The sequence below is a fragment of the Fukomys damarensis genome, unplaced genomic scaffold (genome assembly GCF_012274545.1).
Source record: "Fukomys damarensis isolate Sample0158 unplaced genomic scaffold, DMR_v1.0_HiC HiC_scaffold_11, whole genome shotgun sequence".
NCBI lineage: Eukaryota > Metazoa > Chordata > Mammalia > Rodentia > Bathyergidae > Fukomys > Fukomys damarensis.
In genome coordinates, this window is record NW_022900923.1 from 33,713,936 (window position 1) to 33,719,379 (window position 5,444).

Consider the following 5,444-nt stretch of genomic DNA (forward strand, 5'->3'; position numbering starts at 1 on the left):
GACTCTAGAGCCGAAACTGACAAAAAAATAGATGAATTCACAATGCTTTTCTCAATATACCACTCCTGCGGACCAACTCATCTCTGTTGCCACACATGGTTGTGAAAAAGGTGTCCTGTATGAAGATCCTGGGTCAAAGGAGCAGGATACTAGCTCAAAGGAAGCAGTGCAAGTTTCTAATTGTTCAGCCTAGAGGAAGCGTCTTTTTTAAGATTCAGGGGTGACGTGTTTGCCAGCAGGTTGCTCTATGTATCATTTCCTTCCCTGCCTGCAGTTATCACTTATATATTGATGTCCCCGTCCAGGCTATACCTATAGCCAGGTCATATTTAATAGGGAAAGGCTTGCAAAAAGCTTCTAAGAAAGTTCTACTCCCATTTAAAAAGAAGACAAGAAAATGTCTTTTCTCTTCCTGGTAGATGGGAATTAGAAATTAGGTAGCTCAGTCCATATTGCTTGGTAGAACAAAGGTGGCTATAAGACTTGACTTCTCCCATAATCCATAGCTATAGCAAAGGAAGCCCTCAGTGTCAGAAGGGAAATGGATGTTACTACTGATTTGCAAGAAATGCAGAGGACTACCCTCATCCATGATCGCCTACAGGGAAAGCAAAGCTGTTAAACTCTTAGGCAAAAACCAAACCCATTTTGTGTGCTTGAATCCAACTCTGATGAGCCTGAGTGTGTTGAGTTGGGAGAGGCCCTTTGTGCTGAACACATCAACCTAATTAAAGTTCATGACAACAAGAAACTGGGGACAAGCAGGGCCTTGTAAAATGGACTAAGAGGGAACCCCAAGTAAAATGGCTGGTTGTAGTTGTGTAGTGGTTATGGAGTATGGCAAAGAATTTCAAACCAAAGATGTCATCAAACTGTACTTCAAATGCAAGAAATGAACAAATTAAAAAATTGGCTCATGTTAAAAAGAAGAGGTGAATAATCCTGGTTGCGACAAGTGGCCTCCCTGTTGTCACAAGGACAGCTGAATGCTGGCTGATGCTGATGCTATGAGTCACAGAACAGAGGTGAAAAGTCATTTATGTGTTCTTTATAACATCACCCAGTTACTGAGTCAACCAACTACCACCTACCACCCTATGTCTGATTCTCTTTTTATTTGAGATAATAAATTTCTTAATTGTTCAAGCCAGTCTCAGATTGGATTTTTAGTGACTTTAAGTCAAAAACATCCTAACCAGAACATCCTATATTCTCTAGCAGGTGTCTGATTGTGCAAGCGCTCTGTGCTCAACCATCCGCAATTACTAAATAGGTCACTAGAGAGTCAGACCTATCATTTAGTCATATTAGAAAGATATCCTGACTAAGAATGTAAGACCAGTAAGGTTCCTTTTGTCTGAGTCACCTTATAAATAATTAATACTGTGCAGTGCCTAAGACAAGGTATCAGAATTCCAGCTCTACCATTCAGTAGCTGTGTGACCCTGAGAAAGTTGCTTCACCTGCCAATGGAGATAATCATAGCATTTACCTCAGAGGGTTCCTGTCAGAAATAACTGAAGTGATACAGGTACATTTGTTAGGATTTATTTCAGCTACAAATAGCAAACAAAGTAAATAATTAAAACTGTAACTTAAAAAAAGATACATTTCTTCCACTCTCACATTTAAGGATCCACAAATTTAGGAGAGCCAGCTCCTTTTATTTGGTTGTCTCATAACCAAGTTTCCTTCATGGTACATGGTGGTTCATAGAGTTCCAGGCATTTGGTCTCCAATCCATTCAGGGAGACAAAACCAGAAAAGAAAGAGATGTCATAACTCTTTAAGAACATTTCCTTCACACACACACACACACACACACACACACACACACACACACAGCTTCTGCAGGTCTATCCAGCTAAAACTCTTAAGATTTGTTATGGAGGAAGGGAAAAAGCAGCAAGCTTCTTCCACAACCTGTGAGATCTGAGAACTATGATGTGGATTCCTGTCCACATCAGTGCTTGGAAGTTACTCTTATTAGAAATTTCCACTTCTCTTTACTCCAAGAAAAGATCCTCTCCCAAATACCCAAATCCCTCCTTCTAGCCTTCATGTCTGTCAAATTCCTACCCTGGGCCCTGAACAGTCCACTTAAACTAAGAGCCATTGAGATGCCATGCTCTGTAGGCACAAGACATAGCAGGATTAAAAAAAAAACAATTCCCTCTCTCAGAGCTCTCACTGTCGGCTGGGTGTGGAAGGGGCACATGTTTATAATCCCAGCTACTCAGGAGGCTGAGGCAAAAGATCATGAGGCCAGCCTGGGCAACTTAGCTAGACTGTCTCAAAATAAAAGTTAAAAGATAAATCCATGTTTCCAGCAAAAACAATCTCTGGATCTGTTAGAATGTGAAAGGAAAGAGGAGGAGGAGGAAGATGGGAAGCCAAGGGAAGGGAGGGGAGGGCAGGGGAGGGGAGGGGAGGGAATTTCACTTGTCTGTATACAGAGGTAGCAAGAATATTGGCTCCTCCAGCACAGGAATGAAAGTGCAACGGCGACTGCTGGCAAAGGAACACATCGGCCACTTTTACACCTCCTCCGATGAGTAGAAAATTTAGCGCAGTGATAGAATAGCTGATCATTTGGAGGATACCTTAAAGTAGCCAATGTTTATCATCCTTTACCAGTACAAATGGCCAAGTTAAAGACAAGCTAACAGTATGTAGATCTGGAGGTGCGAATTTACCCACAATATCCCTTGCCAGAAACGAAAGAATTTCTAGTCGTTACTCAAAGATTAACCACCTGAAAAAATATTAGTTGAAAGTTTTCATATAAAGTTGTGTCTGAGAACTTAACGTTTCTGAGCTTATTCAAATTCCTGAGCACAGAATGCTGCACTGGGTTCCTAACCAGAGGAGTATGACTCGTTTCTTTGTTCTTCGCTACAATCTGTTCCTCCCTTGTTATTGTGGCCTGTCAGAATGGAGTCTCACTGTAAGTGCGAGTAACAACGATGCTGAAAGACTGACATTTCCATTTCACAAACAACAGCCCAGAAGTGATGAAAAATCCAGAATCCATAAACCAGAAAGATTTTCAGGCCCCATGATGTTAGCAAAGAAATGAAAGACCTGAGGAAAATATTCTGAGTGCATTACTGCCGATAATGATGCTTCTATTTAGTAATAATGGCAAATCTGATTTAAATGGATCAAACAAAAAATAAATAAAAATAAGAAAAGGAAAGAAGCTTGACTTCAGTCATGATGTCACCCACAAGCCACCAAGTGCCTGCTTCTGTTGCCTCAGTGCTGCTGTCCTGTGCCAGCCTTGTCTGTCTGTCTGGCTTCCTTCACTATACGAAGAACTGTAGCAGCTCCAAGCCTCACATTCTACGCCACGCTGTCCGGAAGAAAATGGTCCATTTCTCCCAGTGGTTCATTTGAAAGAGTGTGGGGTTTTAACGCTGATGCTCTTGTGTATATTGCAATCCAAGGCTTAAAAACATGACCGTGGTGTTTTTAATGATTATTGGATAAGTTTGCATAGTATTAGTGCAGCTGTCGCTGTAATAAGAAAAATTAAAAGCCATCTGTGTACAATTCACATATTCGAGTATGTATCAGTTGAATAGGGCAGGGGGCTGTGCAGTGGGGGGGGGGCATTTGCCTAATGTACGTGATGCTCTGGGTTTGAACCCCAGCATCGTGAAAAATAAAAGTAAAAATGACATGGGATATGACTAATGAATTATTTTCAATAAGGCTGGCATAAGTGTTGGTTCATGGTTAGCTCCCAGGTGGGAAAAAGAAACAGTAATTAGATCTTGGTCAAAATGTAGGCTTGACACCAAGTAGGCTTAGCATCAAACCCTGTCTCCTCTTAAGCAAGTTAAATAACAATTATAAGCCTCTTTTTTTTTATTGTACTAAATGGGATACTTTTCAGCACTCTGAAACACATAATGCATGCAAAAACATTAGCCCAGTGCCTGTCACAGAGTGAAGCACTCAGTAAATGTCAATTGTAGACATTTTTAAATTTTATCGGTACACTTTATAGATATAGATATTGTTCACATTCATCATGGGGCATCAGCACCTGTACAAAATACACCTTGGATTTTCTCATTCCCCTCCCTTCAATCTTTGTTCACCTCCCCATCTGCAGAATCTCTGTTCCACTTTTCCCCTCTCGTTCTTTTTTCCTTTCCCTTCTTTCCATTCCCCCTTTCCCCTCACTTGCTCCTCTTCCCATTTCAACATATTCTTCTTACCTCCTAATATCTACCATTCATTGGTCCTTATTTACCCCTTTGGTTTCTCATACAAGAGAAACAATGTGATATTGAACGTGTGCCCAATTTATTTCACTTAAAAGTATGGTCTCGAGGTGCATCCATTTACCTTGAAATATGTCATTTATCTTTTTTTTTGTCACAGTCGCACTCCGTTGTACCTAAAAACCACATCTTCTTTATCCTTCCATCTGTTGATGGGCATATGGGCTGTTCCCAAGATTTAGCTATTACAAATTGGGCTGCTATAAATATGGGTGCACATATATGGCTGTGGTGTGATGCTTTCAGCTCTTTTGAGAAGATACCAGCAAGGGGAATAGATGGCTCAAATGGGACCTCTAATTTTAGTTTTCTGGGAATCTTCATACTGATTTTCGTGGTGGATGCACCAATTTATACTCCCACCAACAGTGGAGAAGTGTTCCTTTTTCCCCACTGCATCACCAGCACTTGTTATTGGTGATTTAATGGCAGCTGTTCTTTCTAGGGTGAGATAGAATCTTGGCATTGTTTTAATTTGCATCTCTCAAATGACCAGAGACGTTGAGCATTTTTCCACATATTTATTTACTGTTTGTACTGCTTCATCTGAGAAGTGTCTATTCATTTCAGATTCCCATTTTTAGATTAGGTCTTTTAATTAGGAGGTTCTGATTTATATCTGGAGGAATAGCTGGTCCTTTGTCCAAGGAACAGCTGGTAAAAATGTTTTCCCATTCTGTGGGTTGTCTCTTCATTCTGCAGATGGTTTCTTTTGCTGTGCAAAAGCTTTTAATATTATGAGCTCTCAGTTGTTGATTCTTTGTAATATTTCCCATGAGATCAGGGTTTTGTACATAAAGTCTTTGCCTACATCTCTGTCTTCAAGAACTAGTCTATCTTCCAGCAGATAGTTTCTGTTTTAATATTTAGATTTTTGAGCCACTTCAGTTTTAGTTTAGTGCATTGTGAGGGATATGGGTCTAGTTTTAACCTTTGGCATGTTGAAAGCCAGTTTTCCCAACACCCTTTATTAGACATTATTAGTAATTTAGAAAAGCCTAAAATTCATTATACTTATCAGACACATATTCAAAAGCTAGAAGTTAATCTGTGAAAAAATAGACTAATACATGCTCTCAGACCAACTCTGGGCTGATGACAAGAAACTGGTAAGAGGCCAGAAGCAAGGATCATTACGAGAAGGCCAAC

General features: G+C 40.2%; 1 pseudogene; it reads left to right on the plus strand.

Annotated features, from left to right (window-relative positions):
- Positions 1 to 514: 514 nt before the first annotated feature.
- LOC104851559 lies at positions 515 to 896 on the plus strand (annotated as a pseudogene).
- The last annotated feature ends 4,548 nt before the right edge of the window (positions 897 to 5,444 follow it).